The sequence below is a fragment of the Lytechinus variegatus genome, chromosome 9 (genome assembly GCF_018143015.1).
Source record: "Lytechinus variegatus isolate NC3 chromosome 9, Lvar_3.0, whole genome shotgun sequence".
NCBI lineage: Eukaryota > Metazoa > Echinodermata > Echinoidea > Temnopleuroida > Toxopneustidae > Lytechinus > Lytechinus variegatus.
Window position 1 is genome coordinate 25,393,569 of NC_054748.1, and position 22,064 is coordinate 25,415,632.

The window sequence follows — 22,064 nt, forward strand, 5'->3', positions numbered from 1 at the left end:
GAGAAAAGAATGAAGAAAAAATATAAAAAATTTTGGTCAGTTAGCATATTTTAATTAATTGATAAATTGATTTAATTAATTCATTAATTTATTTATTTATTTGTTCATTCATTCATTAATTTATGTATTTATTTATCATTCACAATTGGCTATCCAATACTTAAACCCTGACTTTTAGATAGACCATAGTGTATAAGGGAAAGTGGAGTTTAGAAAATGGGCCACATGGTCTAAACTCTCATTCCAAAATAAAGTCTCCCGTTTCCCGTTTACATGTACATCATAAATTGACATCATATGATTTGACTCCTGTAAACGCAATAAAGCAGGCCTTAAAGTCGCATTAATTGTTGCTCATTGTGACCAGCATATATAATTCAAAATAGTACACAGAGTACATTTTTAGACCTATTAACTCTACCAATTAATTCCCTAATTGATTCCCTGAAATTATAGGCCATTTTTACCGTGTAGTAGTACCACCCTGACCAAATTTAAAGCAGAATATTTCTTTAGACCACTTTCATAGGTCATATCATCTCTCTCTCTCACCCTGTCTACCAATTAATTGGCTAATAATAGATTCTCTGTAAATGATCTGTTTTCCATTCAGAATTAAGCACCCAATCAAAGAGCATGACATATACTTATCAAGGTAAACGATGGGTTGCTGGAGTATATGTGCTGGTACCACAATCATAGACACCGTTATCATCTACCTTCCTAAAACTAGTTTTCCGGTACTGGAAACTAATAACATGCAATGAGAACGGTTCAGAAAACCACCTCGCGATGTAGTTTTCAACTTCGCTTTACCTCGTAAAACTGGTTTTTAATAACGTGAGGACACAACTGTTCTTCGGGAAGCGATCTTCGCACATTTTGAGCGCGCTACTCTAAACACTGTGTGTAGAATGCCTACGATGCCGTTTTGAATTTCGCGCGAAATTAGTCGCCCCACTGAGAGCATTCCCATGGCAATAAGATCGCTTTACGTGAAGTGATTTTGAAAACCACTTTCCGGTGATCAATTGGGAACACTAGCAAAGCGATCTTCCAAACTGGTTTCCTGAACCAGTTTAGGGAATTCCAGTTCAAGACGGTCGATGAGAACAGGGTCTTCAATTACACTTAATAATTCTGTTCCCTAGGAACTGCACCTCGTCAAAAACAAAGGTGTAGTGTTACAAAGTGTTCAGAAGAGAGCATTTCAAGAAACGTTTTGTCAGTGAATTTCACTCACTAATGTGCTCTGAGCCAGTCAGATGCAAGGATTTCAGTAGCTTAAAACAATAGCCAGTTAAATCACTGACTATAAATGTTCTATGAAATGCTTGTCCTGATCACGAGCTTGTCGAATGGATGTGATGGTATGTTTGTAGGATTGCTATTAAAGTGTGATCCCTGACTCTTAGGCTTATCCGGATACCAGCTATATTACATGGATCTTGGATTCAGTACGTCACTTCAGTTTGTTTTATAGGCATATGGAGTTCCATATCAACACATTAATAAATGATATAGGCCTATATATCTTATGTTCCTGAAGTAGATTTTACTGAATGTGATACTGTATCTCGTCATCAGAATGTGCCTTGGACAATTTAGATTGTAAGACAAACATGGATCCCCTATTCATCTTGAGCATACATGTTTATTGTATGTATCCATACAGCTGGTTTGGGAATAATCTGTTTAATGCAGCACTGCATGTGAATTCTGGACAGTCTGTATAAACTGCATTTGTAATCCTGTGATGAGAGTGTCAGTTTTGTGCTTTGTGATTTCAAATCCTCATGATAGTTATATTTTTTTCTACAAGTGATATTTTTGTTGATCTCTTTAAGGTCTTTCTGCAGCTCCTGTCTTCTGCTATTCAGATGCATTTGGATGCATTATGCTATCTGTGTGTATTGCTGTGTGGTCTAAATTTTACTTGATTTTACTGAGGTGCTATTCTTTTTGCAGTGATCTCCGCAAATGGGAAGATTGATCTTGATGTTTAACCAAATTACATATATGTATACTGTGGTCATCTTTGTTGAAATTTGAAAGTTTGATCTGTAGGCGAAATTGTGCGGGATAAGTTTTTTCTTTCGAATATTTGATAAGGTACAGATGATACTGCACGTCCACTGAGTCTGAATACGGAGGCCGTTTTCACCACGACCTCATTGAATGATATAGCCTGTCTATGCTGCCTCCTAATAGATAATGGCCTTCAGTACACAGGAGATTATGTACAAAAGAAAATGAACGCTAAAATCTAATTACATCAATTAATCCTCCCTCTTACAGTACATGTACCAGGATAATTTTTATTGAAGTTATGGATTGTTTGGATTAAACTGTACTCCTGTCAAAATACGTACAGGCAGTGTATGGACATCTACTCGCCAGCATTAGAATGATATACCGTAAACTTCCTCATGGAGGCTTGATAAGAGACACAAACTCTTTATAAAGTGTGTTACAGCTAGTCTGAGCTGTGAGACTAATCAGACTATCCACTTGCACTCTGGATCTACACGCATGCAAAGACTCAATGAGCTAGTCTTTGCTCCAGGCATTATAGAACGAGAGTCCGGTCAGTGACACTTCCTCAAGTGCACATATTATGCTCTTCACTTTCCATGCAGAGTGTGTGTGAAATTGAGTGTTTTCAGACGTGTATCAATCAGATTTGCATCTGGATCAACCTTAAACACCACCATCTGACAGAAGTGGCCAGGGCTCGAACCTCTTCATCAATTTGTAGCTCTCCCAGATATCTTGGACTACAGGCGCACGCCAAAGCGCCCAGCAGAGGCTCATGTATTTGATCAAGTTGGAATTAATTAGCACTTGTTAGCAGTGTATCACTGGACATCGGGGAGTTTGAAGTTTGTCGTTTGAGGGATGCAGCGGTTAAAGATCGAAGGCAAGCCAAGAGGGAGATCAAAAAGTCATGCTTTGGTGGCCCCCGGTGAGTAATCTCAAAGTGCAACGTCTCTTAATTTTCAATCACACTCTGAAATGTTAGATAAACAATTGAAAATGAGCCAAGGTATGACAAAGACTTCGAAATATTGAACATGCTAGATTGAACACAAATTCAAAACATGAAGATAGTGTGGTTTCTCATCGACCCTTTTTTAAGGGGTTATCTATAAACGTCAGTTAATTAATTCCTTGACCCGATCTCTAGGCTTGATAAAAGTTTTGTTAATAATAGTTGACGTTTGGGTACTTTGTGAGCTACATGGAGAAGGAAAATGATGACCAACATATCATCGGCGTTCATCCGAACCGTCGTATCGATCGGTCAATTTTGGTCAAAATATCGATTTTGAGATTTTTGCAGAAAATGAACGTACAAGTCCTATTATATTCATACATGTATCAAGATTGCTAGGCAGCAATTTATTTTATTTTAGTTTCTGAGATATGAGGGGATCTTCATGGCGATGCTTTCTTAACTATACTAAGTGATGAAAAGAAAGAAACATTTTGCAAAATATCAGTTTTAGATATTATTTAAAGATCAGTTTTAACTGCAGCTGATCAGTTTAATGCAGGAAGAAGGCAATCATTCATTTGCAAATTCACACCCCACGGCAACATTACGTTTGAATGCCAAATCCCACCCGGCTAAAAGTTTATTTTAATAAATAAAACAAAATAAGCATTATGCTGAAAATATGTTTTCTCTTTGAATGGATTCAAAACAAAATTTTGGGGATGTTGACTAGGCCTTTAATTCTGGGGCCAATTGTGCAATGGCCCCTAAAGCAAATAAAATCATATCCCTTTAAAATTAATTTTTATTCAACAGTTGGTTGGCGAACTAGTCTAAAAAAAGCATGGCACGCACAGGAAGTGATTAAAAGCACTTGAGCCTGTCTAAGCCACGCTGGACTGTATGGCTGTTCGCTGGAAAGAAAAAAAAAGTTTGTTTACACTTGAACGAGTGGAAGTTCCCACTTAGGCCATATTGCATGGGAGGATTATTCGGATAGATTCTAAATTTACACAGATATGATGAAATTGCCATACGTGGCATTTTTCATCCGATGTCGGATAGTTAGTTGTCCTGTCCATATTCATAGTGATGTGTTGTCAAAAGTTGGTGAAAGTCTGTCTGTTTTGCTCTTTCTGGTACGTTTAAGATGGTGAGGGATATATTTCAGTGAAGATTTGTTAAGGTACAAATAGTTCATATTGTTTTGGATTATAAATCTGCAGTGATTAATGTTTACTCTGTGTGTGTACATGTAAGTACCCGTCTAGGGTTGTCAAAAGTTGTTGAAAGTTTTTGAAAGTTGTTGAAAGTGTGTGTTATGCTCTTTATGATGTGTTTTATTAGGAATATTTCATTTCAAATGAGGCCTTATTGATAGTTGCAAATATTGGATCATAACTTTGCAATGATTAATGTCTACTCTGTGTGTGTTTGTGTACGTGTATGCATGCCCCCAAATATACATTGGTACATCTGGGGTTTTTTTAGATCCTGAACGTAATCAGTGGCATACAGATTGGGGGATTTGTGGGGGCACTTGCCCACTAAAATTTTTTACAACCAAGAAAAATAAGGAGAAAACACAAGAAAGGAAAAAAGAGAAGGGTGAATTGATATTATGTTCTCAATAATATTGTCAAAATCTATCACAAAATCATATTTTTTGTTATCAAAATGATAGAATTTTTTGCTCTCACTCAATTTTTTGTAGTGAATTTTGCCTTATACACCATATCTGGCCCTCTCAAAAAAATTTCCGCTCATTATATGCCACTTATTGTGATCAATGAAATTCTCCTCCTAAAGAATAAGATATACAGATGTTTTCCCATAGGCCTATTACTAAAAAAAAAAGGATTTTGTCAATGAATGAAGGCATGTACCAGGAATGAGAGTAAGCAATTGGTATTTTCAAAACTTTTAATTTTGTCAGCAATTATGTTTCTGAAACATGAATCCCAGGGAGGGGGGCACTCATTCCACTCAAATTATATTTTGATGGGGGTGTGCCTCATGAAATAGGGGTCTAAGGAACTGACCACAAAGGTAAAATATGGGGTCTTGGGAACTGAATATACACCGGACGGTGTGACAAATAGGGTCTACGGAACGGGATCACAGTACAGTAGGGTACGGTGCACGCTCGCGCTGTGCATGTATACATGTATGTGGGTGCTAGCGGTGCATGGAGCTGCCAGCTGAGGGAGTTTTGAAGCCGTGCGTGCAGCTCTCGCGTGTGGTGCTCGCTCTGTAAATTTTGGCAGGGCTAGGGAACTGAGATGTTTCGTATCGGGGGTCTTGCGAGCGGGGCAAAGCGGCTTCTGAATGGAACTTTTGTCATTCGGAGTATCTAGAGAACTAAAAATTGGGTCTGAAAAGGGGGTCATCAAAGCGGCACGTACGTTGCTGTACCACCAATATATGTGAGTGCTCCCCCCCCCAGCTGCCTACCCACTTATTTATTTTGAGTAACTTTGCATATTTTTGTGGTGTGAAAATTCACCATGGTATTCAAACATAATTCACTAAAAAATATGAGGACAGCAAACATGTGATCAAAGCCTGTCTAAAGCTTTTATAAAGGATCATTATTTTGAACTATATATTCAGATGATATTTTGATCGGGCAACAATTGAATTAAATTCTGATATAAAATCTTTTTTTTGGGGGGGGGGAATTACCATATACATGTAAACTAGAGACATGGTTTTAAACACTTTGTGATTTAATTGATTTTAATTGATATTTTTTTATTTCCTTTTCTATTTTAATTTATTGAACTAGTTTATGCTCAAGTTGTTATTTTTATTTTTATAATTATGCTATGTAACTACAGTACAAGAATATTTATTAGGAGGCTGCACTCTACAAGCTCCGCTTTTTAGCAGCCTTTTCCATTTCCAACCTGTAATAATCTTTAATATAATTTTTGTACAGGGATACTTGAAATATGTTTTGTTATTTGTATGTTTAATGCACAAAACAAACTGTAATTGTTGAAAATGGAAATGAAACGAAATGAAATGAGATGTAGTAATAGTCCTCAGTGATTGTCTCCAATGTGCAAGAGAATATTTCATAACATAAAGAATTTTGTCTGTGATTGCGACCCAGATTTTAAGCCAATAAAATTAAATGCCTGATGAGGCTGTATCTGTACATGTACATGTAACAAGGAGATGTCTCCGTGCAAATGTACCACCATAGAGCTATTAACAGAACTCCATGGTACCACCCATCTACAAACAGATAAGTTTCATTGTGATTGTCTTCAATATTGTTACTTACAGATTGTTGAAGTGAGCCCTCTTTGTTGAGAATGGGCCAACAGAAGCAGATCCAGAAAAGATGGTTACATGCTAATACCAAACGCTGTCGACTTTCGTGTAATGAAAAATCTTTATTGAATATTTAGCAAGCTTGTCATGCAAAGGGAATGTCCACATGGTTGATATACATGTAATTGCAATAAAGTTTTATTTTATTCTAGATATACCCCCTGCTTGTGTTAGCAAACTCCTTGCCCATGCCAAAAAATATTAAAAAATTAATAGATTCATAAATAAATGAATGAATCAATGATTAAATAAATGAAATATATTTTTAGAATAAATGTGTTCACATTGGAAGTGGATAATCATTTTTTTTACTGGTACAGAGCAACTCTGAGAGATTTTGGTCAACTTATAGAGACCACCAAAAAATTACTTTGATAAATAAAATAAATTTGAAAACTAAATGAAAAATAATAACATAGAAATTAAAAAATGAAATTATATTTTGACAGATTATCTTATAATTTTTATAATGAAATAATGATTCTCTTTGTGTGGACTTTTCCTACAGGGCCCTGTAGCGTAAAAAAATTCAGCGATTGATTGAGGAGCTGATTTTAACGATTGATCATGCACAATAATCAATGCAATCAATTGTAGAAATAGGCTCCATGATCAATCGCAAAGCCTTATGTTACGGAAGCATCATGGCTGCATGCATTCATCTTTACATTACTAAGGGTGTGTTTTTGCTTCCATTGTGAGGACAGAATCGGCTTTTTCAAACGTTGATTAAAAACGCCGATCGTAAACGTGGTTTTGGGATGCTTAACTTTTCAGAGACGAAATCATGATCTCCAGCTGGCTTCGCATGAAAGCGAGGTTAAATTGGGCGGGCCTTTTTTCGAAAGTTGTTTTATTCCAGTGTTGTTTTTACGTGGAGATAACATGGGACAATGCGACTGTATTTGCCCGCGGATTTTCATCTCACCGGAAGCATGTACCAAATGACGCCATTTAAACACGTTTACGATCGTGGTTATGTTTATACTTCCCCAGAAAGCCTGATTCTGGTCAAACAACGTTTACAAACGCATCTTTTTGTGAGTTTACGATCGGCGTTTTGAAACAGCGTTTAAATGAAAGCATGGACGCAACCGTGTTTTTATCTAATCATGTTTGGAAACGCTGATTCTGGCCTCAAAAGTGGAAGCATAAACACGGTGATGCTTCATGCTGCCTGATAGAAAATTAATATACCTCTTTTTCCATCAATCCTTGTTTTTTTTATAATTTCTCTGATCCGCTTATTTTCTTTATTTTTTTTCCTGGACAAAATTACATTGATTTCTGCCAGTTAAGAATCATGCCAATGAGTTTAAATCTGCAAATCTACATTAAACTGTTGTTAATGAGCTATGTGACTATGAGGTATAAAACGTTATTTGTATTGCCCACTCTCTATAACAGGAAGGGTTCATTTTGACCAAGCCAACCTACAAATGGATGAATGAAATAAACACAGAGTATTAAAAAAGAATTCAAAATTTCAGTGAAATCTTTTTTTTTTTTCAATTTTCATTGTACATGTGTTTGATGTTATAAACATGCACATTTTAGTGAACCAATAATTTTTTTGTTACCCTCTCATGGGTAATGATAAAGACAGTAATAATAGTTATACATGTAGTCATGATAATGGTATCTGGATTCTGGATATAGTTAAAGGTCAAGTCCAACCCAGAAGAAATGTTGATTTAATTAAATAGAGAAAAATCAAACTAGCACAACACTGAAAATTTCATGAAAATCAGATGTAAAATAGGAAAGTTATGACATTTTAAAGTTTCGATAATTTTTCACCAAACACTGATAAGCACAACTGAGTAACATGCAAATGAGATAGTCAATGATGTCCCTCACTATTTCTTTTGTTTTTTTTATTGTTTGAATTATACAATATTTCATTTTTTACAAATTTGACAATAAGGACCAACTTGGCTCAACCAGAGTATTTAACAATGCTAAATCCACATGTTCAGGGAGGAATTAATTGTTGCTTCACTTGGCAATGAGGAGAAACTTAGAGTATTTCATAATAATAAGATACAAAAGAAATAGTGAGTGGATGACATCATCAGTCTCCTCATTTGCATACAGACCAGGATGATACTGTTTTGTGAAATTAAGCGAAACTTTAAAATGTCATAACTTATTTTGCATCCGATTTTCATGAAATTTTCAGTATCATGCTTGTTGGATTTTTCTCTTTTTATTCAGATCAATTTTTTGTTGGAGTGGACTCGTCCTTTAATATCTCATCTATTTAAAGCCAAGTGAAATCATTTTCCAACACAGTGCATCACCTTTAACCATACAAACACGCATGCAGGGCCTGCTCAATTACTTTGCTATCGCATGTTCTTGTAATAATTACATTAACATCCCACAATGCATTCTGATAATTCCAACCCAAGGTATGTAATTAGATCAATTGAATGGCGAAAGGCGGATGAGAGCTTTTTCAGACGAGTGCTATTTGAAGAATAAAAAATACTGACAAGGATGAAGAAGGAGATACCACAATGTGATTAGCCATCTTATACCCTTTTCATAAACCTATCCTCCAATTAGCCGCCTAAGAGTAATACGGATAATTCAATAAACATTGCGTTCATAAACTCCGAAAATAAGCCGCATTATTTTTCCGAGCGCCCGTCCTGAAAAGGCGGATAATCACCATGACAACTGGACACGCCCCCTCCGATGCGGTTGTGTTGGAAAAGGGTGACCTTGTGACCGCACCATGGCAATTATCCGCATTATTTGGAAATGCGTTCATAAACTCAAAATCTTGTCCCGATGCCGCTATTATGCGGATAATAGCAGCATCAGAGTAATGCGGATAACTCTTGTCCTCCTCCAATTTTACGACCAAATTATGCTGCTATCAGCCGCCTAATTCATTTTAATTGGGTTTATGAAAGGGGTATTAGTTGAAAAGCAGGAAAGAAGTTACACCGGGGTGTGCGATTTCAGCCCCAATATGTTTAAAAATCCATGAAGGGCCAATAAGGACCAACTTGACTGAATCACATAATATTAAACAATGCTCCTTCCACATGTTCAGGGAGGAATTAATCGTTGTTTTTCTTGACAATGAGGAGAAAAATAAAATATTCCCTATTTCGTATAATAAAATACAAAAGAAATACATGTAGTGAGTGGATGACATCATCAGTCTTTTCATTTGCATACTGACCAGGATTTGCATATAACTGTTCTGTGAAATTAAGCGAAACTTTGAAATGTCATAACTTTCTTATTTCTTATTTTATATCCGATTTGGATGAAATTGTTGTTAATATGCTTGTTGGATTTTTCTCTTTTTATTCAAATCAGCTTTTTGTTGGGGTGGACTTGTCCTTTAATGCACAATTCCTGCTTACAGATGGGGTGCAGTCTTTGATATATAAAAGGTTCCCTCAGAATTACATTCTTCAGAAGAAACCTGTGGTCAGACCAAATGAAAAAGTGTTTATTACAAATAATAAGTTACTATGCTCATCCGGATAGATTACTAGATCAGAAAAAGGGAGGTGGTTTGGTTAGTAAACTTGTTACGCTTAAATGTAAAAATGCCTCCGTGAAAGCAGTCATCACCTGTATGGTTAGTAGATTAATGGGCATTTTACCAGAACATGTGACACACTTCTTTTGGCCAATCAGGCGATGCATGCATGCTGCACCGTGTGTTATACAGTCCATTGTAGTCTCAGGAGTACTACAGACACAGACCCTGATCGAAATATTTATCAACATGTGGGTCTGGAACCAATTCTAGCACGGATACAGCTTGTTTCAATGTCAGTGAGTGAGACAAAAGCTTTCAATACTCAAGTTCCAGTCAGGGTCTTTTTATAGGCTGGTGGTCCAGACCACTTTCCTCTAACAAATGGGTGTCGCCGAGATAAACACATCCTGGACAAGATGTAAGTTAATTTATTGCCAGCAGGGTACGACAATATGTAACATGAAGCATCTGCTGATCAAGTAGAATGAAAATGTGGGATAAAGGTAGTTTGATCAAGGATAGACTGCTTTTCAAAAGCCCTTTTTTTTACACACATTGCCTGAAAAATATCCACTTCTATTTTTGTATGTTAGTGACTCTGTATGGGGAGGAAAGAGAATGAGGAAGGTTTTGTAGGGTTGGATAGTGATGATGATGATGGTGATGATGATGATGATGGTGATGATGAAGATGATGGTGTGATGATGATGATGATGATGATGATGATGATGATGATGATGGTGATGATGATGGTGATGATGATGATGATGATGATGATGATGATGGTGGTGATGATGATGATGATGGTGATGATGATGGTGATGATGATGGTGATGATGATGATGGTGATGATGATGATGGTGATGATGATGATGATGATGATGATGATGGTGATGATGGTGATGATGGTGATGATGATGGTGATGGTGATGATGATGGTGATGATGATGATAATAATAATGTGCTAATTTATATAGCGCAGAAACTATGTGCATATATTCTACTGCGCTGCAATTTAGAGCTGGTGAAATGCTTGAAAAACAAAATTAGAAAAAGGGGGTAAAAGATATGTATGGGAGTTATTTGAACAGATAGGTTTTCAATTTAAGTTTAAACGTTTCTATTGATGGACAGGATCTCACAACATACGGCAAACAATTCCATAACTTTGGGGCTGCACAGGCAAAAGCGCGATCTCCCAAAGTTATCTTTGTATTACGAGCGGGGATGTGAAGGAGCAAATTATCATTATCATGATGACGGTGATGAAGACAATGATGGTGATGATGATGGTGCTGATGATGATGATGATGGTGGTGATGATGATGGTGCTGATGATGATGGTGATGGTGGTGATGATGATGATGGTGATGATGACAATGTTATTGATGTTAATTATGATGATTATAATGATGAAATGATGATGGTGATGATGTTAATGATGATGATGGTCATAGTGATGAAATGATGATGATGATGATGGTAATGAAGGATATGATGATACTGAGGTTGATTATGGAGATGATCGTGATGATGTTGATAAAACAATATTGCAAATTTGGTATTCATGGTGATAATGATAGGAGACATTAAGAAAGAGAAAAGGGAAGAGGATTAAGTTCACTTTCTTGTGTGTTTTGGGTACTATGGAGAGGAGAACAATAATAGTTTGAATGGTGCCTCACAATTTTGACATGAAAAGAGCATTTTGCGTAAATTTGTTTGCTTTATAATAGCCTTTTTTAATGCAAGACCATTACAACCGTCTCTCCCCAAGTGATGGGGGCTTTTTCTTAGCATGCATAAATGCATGAATAATATTGATTGTGATATTCAAAATGACACTTGGATTTTTTAAACAAAAATTAACCCTCTTCCCTACCAATGATATGATATGTATAATATTTTTGCTGCTATACAGGGCAAGGCGCTGAAGATCAGGATGAATTTTTCACCCGGGAACTCCTTCGTGCCTCCACCAAATTCCAGGCTCAACGCAGTAGGGTAAGTTTTTGAGTGTACATCAAGTATGTTCTCGTTGAATTCTTGCTCTTGCTATATTACATTGATTTTGGTCAATAATAGATGATGATGGTGATGAGAATAGGGAAATTATGATGGCCAGGGCATTGATATTGAAGATGATGATTGTGATAATGATCAATGATGAATTGTGATGATAAATGATGATGGTGATGATGAGGATGATGATAATGGTGATGGTGATGATGAGAAGGAGGATGATGATGATTATGGTGATGATGATTATAATGATTATGATGATGAGGATGATGATTTTATTGATTATGATGGTGATGATGATGATGATCTCTAATGATAAAAAGGATGGTGATGATCATGATCATCATCATCATCATCATGATTGTGAATGCTGGTGATGACGTTTCGGTTGTGATGATCAGGATCACGACGATGATGATGATCATAATGATAATGATTATGATCACAAAGATTGTGAATGATAGTGTTGATGTTTCTGTTGTGATGATCAGTATGACGACGACGATGTGGGTTGCAATTCACAATCATAATGATGACAATCATAATGATGATAATGATGATGATGATGATAAAAAGGATGATGATGATGATGATCATCATCATTATGATTGTGAATGCTGGTGATGATGTTTCGGTTGTGATGATCTTGATCACGACGATGATGATGATCATAATAATGATAATGATTATGATCACAAAGATTGTGAATGATAGTGTTGATGTTTCTGTTGTGATGATCAGTATGATGACGATGATGAAGGTGGTGATGATGTTAATGGTGATGGTGATTGTGTTTGTGATGATGATGATAATGATTATGATGGCAAGAACAATGCTGATTGTAATGATGATGATGAAATATCTTGGCAGTTGGCATACAAGTACTATATGACAGTGATGCCAGAAAAGATTTATTTTCACAGTACAATGTAGTAGTATTGAGACCTGACTAACATCACCCCATTTTCTGCATAATTATATACTGATAAATAAATGCATTTATATAATAAAAGCATTCTGGATTCCCAGATATGCTTTGTTTTCAATACTCCATTTTTCTTTATATTATATGAAAGAAAATTCCCCTTTCTTGCAATACCCAAAGTTATGTTCGGCTCAGACAAATAAGACCCTTGAGAGTCTGAATTTTGTCAGAACTATTGCTCATTAACCGTGGTTTTCTCCTCGTTTTTTCGTTAATTGCCTCACATCGATGGAAATAGAATGCTCATTAAGTCTTTGAAACCATAATGAGGTTTTCTAGTCATTTTGTTCTCTGTAATCTTTTTTATAATTTATCAACTAAGAGTTGATATACACCTCCGTGTTCTATTTTTTTTTAGAGAGAGAAAATTTGCCATGATTGGTGTTTTTATTTCACCTTCTATCGCATATTTTTTTGTCATTTTTTTCCCAGTAATCATTTTCAATCTACGAACTGAAACCTGATGACCTTCTTTGTATTTTGTTTTGTAGGTTTACTAGGATATTTTTTTAATTATCATATTAGGCAGGGGTGGATCCAGGATTTTCAAAAAGCGGGGGGGGGGCACATTTTCCGAGGAAAAATTTGACAAGCAAAAAGAAAGGAAGGTTTTTAACCAAATATTAAGGATATTTCGTCCACGAAAGGGTTTGACAAGCAAAAAAAGTCTTCACATTCAGGGGGGGTGGCTTTTTTTAACAGCATTTTACATTGTAAATTTAATTGTGCCTCTCAAGTGGGGGCACACGGGCCAGCTTTGCCCCCCCCCCCCTGGATCCGCCATTGATTTTAGGTGAATCCAAACACAAATATGATTTGAATAAAAAAGCCCAGCATAATTATGACTAATCAAAGAAAACTTTGCCTAAATTTCATGCAAATAGTATAAAGTAAGTAGGTAGGTACAAGTAAGTTAGTATTAAAAATAGCAAGTAATGAAATGAATGGGGTAACTGATGAGACACATCTAACAAAAAATGCCCCAAAATAAGCCGTAATAGTCAGAAACAGCTTCCTCAAGTATAAACTTATGAAGGAAAGAAAGGTTGAAAACATCAACCAGATTGAAAATGCCCCCATCCCCCCCCCCCCCCCCCTCCCCGCATGTACATGTTGTGTAATTTGAAAGGTGAGATTGCAGGTTATGAATTGTCCATTCTCATTTCCTGTGTGAATGTAATCAGGAATGAGTTGTATCCTCCCATTGACCTCTTCCCCCGGCCCCCGCCTTAGAAAGAGAAGGGGGCAGAAAATGGGCTGGAGAGAGAGAAAAAAAGCTGACAAAGACAGACAGAGAGAGAGAGAGACAAGCAGACAGGTAGACAGAGCGAAAGCTCGATAATGAGGTAGACAAACAGACAAGGCAGCGATAGATACCATTATAAATTTATTTTATTTATTTCGGAATAAAAACATTTCACATACATGCAACAGCCTTACGGCTAAATTGCGTACAATTTACAAAAATGATTGATACATACAATACACATACTATACTCGATCATAAGATAAGATATTGAAGTCAGACATAAATAACCAACTCTAGATTCAATGAATATTGGTAATAGGTTTTTGAAAAATGAATTTACTAAAAATGAAGATTTTGTAATATCATTCAATACAGTTGCTTTGGGATGTATTTGTCAAATAAATATGCCATCTTTCATATGATTCATGTACCCCATCCAAACCAATCACCTCTGCTGCAATAATAATATACTATGTATGATCACAACAGAGGCTATGAGGGAGAGGAGAGAGAGGGAGAGAGAGACAGACAGACAGTTCTAAAGGGATTAAGAGACAAATGGACAAACAGACAGATGGAAAGAGAAAGGGGGATGGATTTGTGGATTTTCCGGAATCTCAGTGTTTACTGTTTTCATACTCCAATAGCACATATGTCCCTTTAAAAGGTGGGCGTGTCCCAGTGGTATTGTGAAACTACCCAACCCTGTTCATATCAGGTGACCCAACTGAGTCGATGTTTAGTCTAGTCTTGAAAAACAGACATGCAATGTCAGCATTCAATATCCTGTTCGGAGAGAGAGTGGTACAACGTGTTGCTGCAAGTCAGGTAAAGGTAGTTCAAATAATATGTTGTACTATTCAAAGTTTGAATCCCTCTACTCATTTGCCCTGATATTCATATGATAATATGATATTCATATGATAATATGAATGAGAAAAGAGGTCTAGTGCACCAGACTAATTCTGTTGGTGAAAGGTGAACGAGCAAGTGCAATTTTTTCTGTGCAGGAACAGCCGGTATGAGTGAAGCGTGAGAGAGGGAGAGTGAGCATAAGCAAGCCAGATTATTCTCCTGCTCCTCGGGCTAAATATATGTCAAGCAAAGGTAGGGCACACAGGAACAGCCGGGCGATACAGAAATGCCCTTGCCTGACTCGTAGCAAGCAACACTGCTCAGCTTTCTCTCTCTTTCGCTTTCTGTTTGATATTCTTGGAAATGTCGCTTTCTTGAAATCCATGGTGTTCATCGAGCATCAAGAGACGCGGGACCCGAAAACAACCCTTCTTATGCTTAATGTAAGTGTTTACGGCAGGAATAGTAAGATATATTGGGGAGCGGGATTGTCTGCAGTCTGCATACTGCACGTGAGGACAGGGAGCTCGGCTGGGATCCATGGGTTTAAGCAAGAGGCATGTAATGTTGCATAGTGCTATTAATAGTGACACAACTTCCCTTTTGTGTTGTCGAACTTTCAAGGGTCATTCTAAGATACCATCAACTAGCATTTGTACATGTAGGTCTGTATTACTTGGATGTTATAATTTATAAAATTTATAAGTTTTACACAGGAATATCTTAGTAGGAAATTGTATTTTGTGACACTTATCCTATTGTAAAACACTAATACTTTAATTGAATTTAATATGGACATGTACAGTAAATGTAAAATTTGATAGGAAGAAAAGTAGTAAAATGAGACATACGGTACAAACAGTGTCCTTTATAACTGTATGTTACCGCCCTTGCAAATAATGTTCTGTATATACATGTATGTACAATGTACTTTGCCACGAAGGACTCCATGTACCTACACATGCATGTGTCCTCATGAGGCCAGCACTGTTCTATAATCTTTTGACATCAGGCTCTATTTGGAGATATTGCTGAAGGAGGGGGGGGGGGTTGGATATTTCTGGATTTTAATAGCGGTATCATGGGGGCCGGTATGTTGGCTACATATGTACTTTTAAGTCTAGTTAGTACATATGCATATTTGCACTATGACTTCACTAATACCCTTTTCATAAACCCATCCTCCAATTAGCCGCCTAATAAAGAGTAATACGGAAAAATTCAATAAAAATTGCGTTCACAAACTCCGAAAATAGTTCGCACTATTTATACGAGCGCCCGTCCTGAAAAAGGCGGATAATCATCATGACAACTGGACACGCCTCCTCCGATGCGGTGGTCTTGGAAAAGGGTGACCTTGTGACTGCACCATGGCAATTATCTGCATTATTTGGAAATGCGTTCATAAAGTCAAAATCTGGTCCCGATGCTGCCATTATACGGATAATAACAGCATCAAAATAATGCGGATAACTCTGGTCCTCCGATTTTACGACCAAATTATGCTGCTATTAGCCGCATAATTGGGTTTATGAAAGGGGTATCAGAAGCATCATTCGTTTATGCTGTACATCTTGTCTCTTAAAGCCTGTGTATAGCTTTGGTAAAGGGTCAATAATGTGATTGATAATCGAATATCATCTAATATGACAGTCTTACTGAAGCGTAGAGACCGTTAGATATTTTTCCAACTGCACTTTTCTGAGAAAATTCCAAATATTCAAATCTTGGATATATAGCGCCCTCTCTCGGCGATGCTTGTTTGAAATTAAAAAAATGGGCATTCAAGCACTTATCTTGTAAATTTAGTGATTATATATCCAAAAGTTACAGACAGAGAATATATCTTGAAAGTTTCAGCCCATTCCATGATTTGGAATAGGATTTAATTGAAAGACAAAAACACACAGATATTTTAATTTGATCGGGTGACCCGATCAAGTTAAATTTACATGTAAAATCGTAAAATTTATCCTGTAAAACACATTTTCATTTCATATCCTCCACATAACTGTTATAGGGCATATCCATTCATATTAGCTAGCAATGAATTGGAATAGTGATAGGTGCATTTTGGTGGATTTACCAAAACTATACACAAGCTTTAAGGTCTACCAGTATATAAATTTGGAGTCTGACAAATTTGCAATTTGAAGATATTGCTGGCAATATTGCGCAGATCTCTAGAATCAGATTTTGTTTTTATATTGCACAAGTATTCAATCATGGTAACTTATATTAAGAGCTGGAAAGCCATCTGTTCACTTTAAAGAGAAATGCCAGTAGTTGCAGTAAACACTGATTTCATGAGAAAGTCTGTAAAACCAGGCTTAATTGTCAGTATATCATCGAGGATCTAGATCTGGTACAGTTACATAAACTGAACTTTGTGAAATCTTGAAATCTACGCTGAAAAATGTTCACACAGAAGATCACCAACGCAGATGAGCGCACGTGGGACAGTGTATTATTATTGCTTTGAATGTCGGCCAGACGCTTGACCCAAATCCTGTGCTTATTTGCTAATTTCTCAGCAATTACACAATTTCTTCCAGAATCCTTTGGCACATATTTTTTATTTATACAAACCGACACTTTGGTGGTCATTTCATTGGATTCTGTACGAACTCATTTTGATATCGTTACCACAACTGGAATTTACCTTTAATAGTCAGTCCCAAATTGTATAGGGCGTACACACATCTCAACATTCTAGCCGACAGCTGTTGTTTTTTATAGTTTGGTCCAAGAAATTCAATATACTCCTATGTTCCCAACTTTCCATATGAGTCCAGATGAATCATACTTTGTTACCTGTAGACTATTTTTCCCCCATAGGATTCTCTTCAATGCATATTCGTAGACACAATGGCCCGTATTCTGAAGTCGGGTTTAACTTATAACTCGTGTTAAAAGTTGTGGTTTAAGTATGGATATAGCCAATTGTTACCTAAATCACTAATGGTAGAGATATCATATTTCAGCTCATTTGGCTCTCAAATCATTTATAATTGTCTAGGAAGTATAAATAGATGATTATCTTCACCATTGATAAATCAGGATAGAGCACAGTATCATAAACATAAAAATTTTGACACTTTTGGCTCCCCATAATTTTAGCACATAGTTTACCATGGTCTCAGTTAAACCTGACTTCAGAATATGTGCCAATGAGTTGTATTCTGATAATTAACACAGGTTGAACTCCAGACTTAACAAAAATGATAGTCCTTATTTCTATGGAATGCTCAAATTTTATGTGGCATTTGTTTTTTCTTCTTTAAAATACTTTTATTGAAATTGCTGTACCTTCATAATTATTTTCCTCTTATTTTTTATAAAAAAATATATTTTCATCACCTTATCACAGCACGATAAAAAATATTTGTTTTTATGAGTGGGGTTGCAAATGGCACTCCATAAGAGTGTCTTCTATTGGAATATCACCCCATATGTTATAATCAGGTAATTGTATTACTGAATCGGGGGGCCCAACTCTTGCTTTAATACCTTTACATGTATGTGTGTGCATGCACAACATACCGAGTGAAGGGCTTTTATATTTATTAGTCATGCATCATTAGTAATATCTCTTTTCCTTCAGCTAGCCTCATTGTGCATCACACTGTCTTGCATCCATTTGTACATGATATGGGACTGACACACTTAAATGCTTCGGCCCGCATATGCTGATGACAAGCCATTTATTATTATTATTATTAGGAGTAGTAGTAGTAGTAGCAGTAGTAGTAGTAGAAGTAGTAGTAGTAGTAGTAGTAGTAGTAGTAGTAGTAGTAGTAGTAGTAGTAGTAGTAGTAGTAGTAGAAGTAGTAGTAGAAGTAGAAGTAGCAGCAGTAGTAGTAGAAGTAGTAGCAGGAGAAGTAGTAAAAGTAGTAGCAGGAGTAGTAGTAGCAGTAGCAGTTAGTATTTTGAACAACAATGTCTAGGGTTCAAATTCCACCATGGCATCCATAAGCATTCTTTGTCAAGGTGTATATTTTCATATGCCACACTCCACCCAGGTGTAGTAAATGGGTACATATACACAGTAGCACTGGTGTAAATTCAAGCAGGGAACCTTTCATTCGGGGGGGGGGTGATCTATTGTTTCATCGCCCCCCCCCCCACTTTAAATGGTATAACTTCACAGATTTACGCCAATGCCCAGTTTGAATGAATTTCTACTCGACGCCTGGTCAGGGTAGCCATGCTATTAAAGCCGGGGATAGTGCGGCTTAGAAATAAATGTTGAATAATTTCTAAGAAATATAACGCAACAGAGGTTTCAATGATCATTAGCGCTGCTTGTATCATGAAATTTGCAAATCAAATGCCCTCCAAGAAAGCTGTGCATTATGTTCTTTATGATTATTTTGATTTCTGATATGATTTCATGAAATTTGCTTTGAACGGTGATAATTGCTCCTCTCTAAATTCCACACACTAAATCGAATGATCAACTTCAACCCTTGGCTTAACACACGATAACCTGCCCTAAACTTAACGTAAAACCCTATTGCAACCCTAAGCCTCCATCTTTTTTATCAACAAAATTTAAGTCTTGATCAATTGTCGCAGGAGCAAAATGTCATACCTCTGATTCATGTTGTGATAACACTTTGAAATTGACTGCCTCACCCTAAAATGATACAATCGTACAAGTCCACTAAATCGTACGCAAGTACGAGAGATTTGCTTGCTCATTCTTGGCATTCAAACAAATTCCTATATGCATTCATGATCTAAGATGAAGGTTATAGTTGAATGGTTATTTAAAAACAGGGTTGAAATCAATCCATTCAAAGGCGATGCAAACCAAGGACACAGACGAGAGAGATTCAGGCCGTGTTTATGCTTCCACTTTTCAGGCCAGAATCAGCGTTTCCAAACGTGGTTAGTCGAAAACACGGTTGCGTCCATGCTTACTTTCATTTAAACGCTGTTTCAAAACGCAGATCGTAAACTCACAAAAAAGGTGCGTTCGTAAACGTCGTTTGACCAGAATCAGGCTTTCTGGGGAAGCATAAACAGAACCACGATCGTAAACGTGTTTAAATGACGTCATTTGGTACATACTTCCGGTGAGATGAAAATCCGAGGGCAAATACAGTCGTATTGCTCCATGTTATCTCTACGTAATAACAACAATCGGAAAAAAAAAACTTTCGAAAAAAGGCGCGCCCAATTTGACCTCGCTTTACGATGCGAAGCCAGCTGGAGATCATGATTTGCTCTGAAAAGTGAAGCATAAACAGCACTCCCAGAACTACGTTTACGATCGGCGTTTTGAATCGACGTTTGAAATCGCTGATTCTGTCCTCGCAATGGAAGCATAAACACACCCTCAGATTAGTAGAAATTCAGATTTCATCTTTTATTCATTCTCATTCAAGGGTAAAAGGAAGTGATAAAATTTTCAATTGATGATTATTCTGATCAATGATATTACAAAATAAATAACAAAAATAATTTAATTGTAAATGATTATGATATAATTTTTGATTAATTGTTAAGATATTGATATTTATAGTGCTAATAAAAACAGTAATTATGGTAATGATTGAATTTATAATGACTAATGTGATGATATTGTAAATGATATAAGTAAATTATTATTTGCAAAAAAGTAAACTAGGAATGCAGTCTGGGCTATGAAGTTTGTATTTACATATCAATAAAAACTGAATGCTAGTGGTTTTTTAACTACTGTATATATGTGAAACTCTTAATTTTTCATTGGCTTATATATCTTGGTTCGAAAAAGTTGAAGAATATCCAAAAAAAAATCTCTAAAAACGTAAAAAAAAAACATACATGAGAATCATCCATAAAGCTTTTATGATTTTTTATTATGCATATGTTCTTTCTTTTTGTAGCGGGGGGGGGGGTCATCTACAATATTACAGATCGAGTTTATGGACTACTATTTTTGCTGAAGATAAACAAGATTAGATAAGAAATTAGACCACAGGCAGTGGGTTAACAAGATAATAAAAGTGAAATTGGCAACGCAGGAGCTGCCTAATATATCATGCATGCATCCATCAGGAAAATGATATAATAATTACTGCGCTGATGGATCTTTTTCAAGGCATTGAAGCAATAGTCACAACCCATGCAATAAGGATGATAACAGATATGTATGATGGTTATGACAGATACTCAAATGATATGCGTTTTTTCTTTATTGGGGCATGACATGGTGTTGAAGCGTGGTTAGGGAATGAGTGCTGCGAGTGTTAAGTATAGAATTTATATTTGTATATGGCAAGAGGGTCACAAGACCTTATTGTGCAATAAATGGTCATGCAAGAAATATGTTTTCTCAAAGGCAAAATCTACATCTACAAAAATTGATTCTTGATTTCAAACAAACATGAAGCTGGGAAAATTCTTATTGTCACCTACTCACTGTAGGAAATATGTTTTTTGTGAAATATGATTTATACATGTACCTCCCTTAACAGGTTGTACAGAGCAAAATTAAAGCATAATTTTATTATTTTACATGATAAGAAATCATAAATGAAGTTTTAAAGTTGATTTTGCTTATTTATATTTCTCAAGGAGGAAACAATTAGGATTTAAGAATAACAATTATGTAATGATTATGTGAATGAATGAATGAATGAATGAATGAGTGAGTGAATGAGTGACTATAACTGGCTGACTGACTGGCTTTACTGAATGAATGACTGAGAGATTTGGTTGAATGAATGAATGGATCAAATGAATGAAGGATTGCATGAATGGATGAATGAATTGATGGATGGATGAGTGAGTGAGGGAATGAAAGAATGTATGTATGATTGAATGGATAAAAAAATAAACAATGCCATAATTTGATTACATGTAGTATTTTTTTATTTATTTGTGCTGCTAATTTAATTTTAGAAGTGTTCCAGAAATAGAAAAGTGACCATGCCATATGCATCAAAATGTAATGCCTGTTTTGACATCTTTAAAAACTAATGCACACGACGAATGCTCATTGTAGTTTTTAAACTATTTCTCTTTCTTTTCTTTGTTTTTTTTTCAGTCGGAGGGCAAGCTGAACAGTACTGGTGAATACGTAACCCATCACAGCCATGGGATGTTCACT

At 36.2% G+C, this 22,064-nt stretch overlaps 1 long non-coding RNA gene across 4 annotated transcripts; it reads left to right on the top strand.

The window, feature by feature from the left end:
- Positions 1-1,702: 1,702 nt before the first annotated feature.
- On the top strand, positions 1,703-22,056 carry LOC121421540. 4 transcript variants are annotated; one of them, XR_005970992.1, is made up of 4 exons: positions 1,703-2,965; positions 6,293-6,388; positions 11,773-11,855; positions 22,002-22,056. It is a non-coding gene; the product is annotated as an uncharacterized LOC121421540 (long non-coding RNA). The 4 variants fall into 4 exon arrangements; XR_005970993.1 differs by lacking the exon at positions 1,703-2,965 and adding an exon at positions 3,357-4,137; XR_005970990.1 differs by lacking the exon at positions 6,293-6,388.
- The last annotated feature ends 8 nt before the right edge of the window (positions 22,057-22,064 follow it).